Below are 3,820 nucleotides of genomic sequence, written 5' to 3'. Positions count from 1 at the left end.
AGGGAGGGAGAGAGGGAGGGAGAGAGGGAGGGAGAGAGGGAGGGAGAGGGAGAGAGAGAAACTTTTCTCTAAATTTGAAAATTTTCAAAATCAAATGTTAAAACAACATAAATATGTGAAGCAAAGATTAACCACAAATACAAGAAGAAATTGACATAACCACAGAGTGGGAGGTTTTTCTTAGAAAACACATCTAGAGGCCTTAAAATAAGTACATGAGTAACACAGTAAACAAAATTTACCCACCATACATACTATATAGAACTTTGACCAATAAGGCAAAATACTATATACATGTAACATGCACAAAAAATTGACCTTATGTTAGGCCAAAGAGAAATTCTCAAATGTTGAAATATGTAAGCCACAACTTCTTTCCACAGTTAAATAAAAGTAGAATAAAAAAGTATGCCTCCAAAATCACCCACTTAAAAATTCAAAAACATTGTTCTAACCACTACAAAGTCAAAAGGGAAAATCAAAAATGAAATAAATATCCTTTAGAAATGGACAGTGACAGACCTCTGTATTAAAACCTATAAAACTCAGTCAAAACAGATCTCAAAGAAAAAAATTATACACTTGTTCCATTTATGAGAAAAACAAAAACACTGAAGACATGGTGAATTTGAGCATTTAGCTTAAGAAACTAGAAAAAGGAATAACAACTTTAAAAAGTGAAAAGGAATGAAAAGTATAAAATAATGTCCTAGTAGCAACAAACATTATCCAGCACCAGGTCTCGGTTTCTAATATCACTGTCCAATAAAAGAAACCAGGGCTACTTGGAGAAATGGCTGATTCTAGTGTCAGAGCATGAAATATACAAGATGAGCCTGGAGCCTCTTACAGTGCCAGAAAGTAGGGAAGTTCTATAAAAACAAAAAACAAGGGAAAAAAAAAAAAAAAAGCCTACACTGATTGGCTATGTCAAAGGACCCATGGGCCAACTGAAAGAGCTCCCAATGGTCAAAACTGCAACAATTTGAGCAAGAAAATCAATGGGAAGTATTGGATTATAACCCAAACCAGGAAATATATATACATGATTCCGTAGTGAAGGAGTGGATGGTTGGATGGATAGACAGGGAAGAAGAGGCACCTTCCATGCAGCAGAATTCCAAATAATTTATGTAGATACTCTGCCATCAAGGAGGCAGAACACAACTCCCCATTTCTTAAGTGTGGGATATGCACAGTGACTTCCTTTTAAAGAGTACAGTATGGGAAAGGGGGAAAAAAGGAATAGCTTCACAATGGAGAAGCCTGAGGAACACTACCTCAGCCAGATGATCAAGGTCAACATCAATAGTAATATCACGTTCGTATATGTAACTTTAATATGATGTGATGAAAATGACACTTCACCCCTGTGGTCTTCCTCCTAAAAACCGATAATCCCAGTCTAACCATGAGGAAAACACTAGACAAATTCCAATGGAAGTGTATTCTACAAAATACCTGATCAGTACTCCTCAAAACTCAGTCACCAAAAACAAGAAAAGTCTAATAAAGAGTCACAGCCAAGAGGAGCCTAAGAAGACATGACAACTAAATGTAATATGGTATCCTGGATAAAATCCTGGAATAGAAAAAGGATATTAGTTAAAAAATAAGAAAAACTGTATGAAGTATGGACTTTAGTTAGTGATAATGTATCAGTATTGATTCATTAGTTGTAACAAATGTATCATGTTAATGTAAGAAGTTACTTATAGGGGAAACTGGGTGTAAGGTGTGTGGGAACTCTCTGTACTGCCTCTTAAAACTGTTCCACAAAATAAAGTCTATTTTTAAGAAATAGATTTGATCAATCTATCCATTCAGCAAATATTTACTAAGTACCCACTATGTACTAAGTGTAGTATATATGGTATAAAAGAAAAAGTCATTTTCTGCAATCTCATAGAACATACATTATGGAGACAGACATTAAATAAACACACACAAAAAAAACCCCTGTATATTTGCAAATTATTATAAGTGCTATTAAGAAAAAAGAAAAAAAAAACCAGGATGTTATAGAGACTAAAGAAGGGATATAAATGTAGTGAGAGATGACTTAATAATTTTAAGACTAGGAGTCTAATTATACTTGATATATGCCTCTGCCTGCTGGGTAAAGAATTAATTGTTGGGCCAAAGCATGAAAACAGGGAGTCCTGTTAGAAGATTAAAAGACAGTGAGGCTTGGACTTGGGTATTATCAATAGTATGGAAGAGAACTGATGATGGCTGCTGATAGAAAGCTATTGGGTTTTGGTGCTGATCTTGTTTCTTGCAGCTTTATAGAACTTCCTCATTAGTTATAATAGGATTTTAGTTGCTTATCTTGGATTTTCTAGATAGACAATTATATTAGCTATTTAAAATCTTTGATTTCTTTCCTTTTCCACTATTACTTTATACCTCATTTATTTCTCTTATTTTATTACTTTGTCTAGTGTCTCTAGAACAATGCTGAAGCATCAGTGATAGCAAATATCCTACTGTTTCTAACTTCAACATAAAGCCATAGCACTAGATAAAGGGTAGTTGACAAAAACCTAAGGCAAGCAATGTGCTTGAGTCAACTGAAGCATATACATTAATATCAGAAATTCATTGCTCAGATTAATACCTAATTAGAAAATATATATGAAGAAGGTCCATGCATAATAATAAGAAAACTATAAAATATCATGCAATAATCTTAATAGAAATGCAAAGAACTAAGTGAATAAAACTCTAAGATGTTTTAAGACATTAAAAAAAAGAAAAACTGAATTAAATGAAGGGACATACAATGTCCTGGATTGAAGAGTAAATATTTTATAAACAAACAGCTCATATAGCTCAAAATAAAAAACAAACAAACAACCCAATCAAAAACTGGGCACAAGATCTAAATAGACATTTCTCCACAGACATGCAGATGGCCAACAGGCACATGAAACAATGCTCATCATCGTTAATTATTACAGAAATGCAAATCAAAACTACAAACCACACACCACCCAGAATGGCCATCATCTAAAGGTCTACAAATAATAAATGCTGGAGAGGGTGTGGAGAAAAGGGAACTCTCCTGCACTGTTGGTGGGACTATACATTGGTGCAGCCACTATGGAGAACAGTATGGAGTTTCCTTAAAAAACTAAAAGTAGAATTACCATATCATCCAATGCTCCCACTCCTGGACATATATCTGGAGAAAACTGTAATTTGAAAAGATACATGCATCCCAATGTTCACAGCAGCATTATTTATAATAGTCAAGACACGGAAGCAACCTAAGTGTCCAATGACAGATCAATGGATAAAGAAATGGTATATATACACAATGGAATACTACTCAGCCATAAAAAAGAATGAAATAATACCATTTGCAGCAACAGGAATGGACCTAGAGATTATACCAAGTGAAGTGAGTCAAAGACAAATATCATACGATATTGCTTATATGTGGAATCTAAAAAAAATTATACAGATGAGCTTATTTAGAAAATAGAAACAGAGTCACAGACACAGAAAACAAACTTACGGTTACCAAAGGGGAAAGGGGGTGGAGGGATAAATCAGGAGTTTGGGATTAAAATATAAACACTATTATATATAAAACAGATAACCAGCAAGGACCTACTGCATAGCACAGGGAACTATATACTCAATATCTTATAATAACCTGTAAAAATCTAAAAGAGAATATATATATATATATATATACACACACACACACATGTATAACTGAATCACTCTGTTGTACACCTGAAATACAACATTGTAAATCAACATTTCAAAAAAACTTTTTAAAGAGTAAATGTTTTAAAGCTCCCAAACC

Source organism: Lipotes vexillifer, unplaced genomic scaffold, assembly GCF_000442215.2.
Source record: "Lipotes vexillifer unplaced genomic scaffold, Lipotes_vexillifer_v1.1 scaffold444, whole genome shotgun sequence".
NCBI lineage: Eukaryota > Metazoa > Chordata > Mammalia > Artiodactyla > Lipotidae > Lipotes > Lipotes vexillifer.
The sequence above is the reverse complement of the archived record's forward strand: the minus strand, read 5'-3'. Positions refer to the sequence as shown.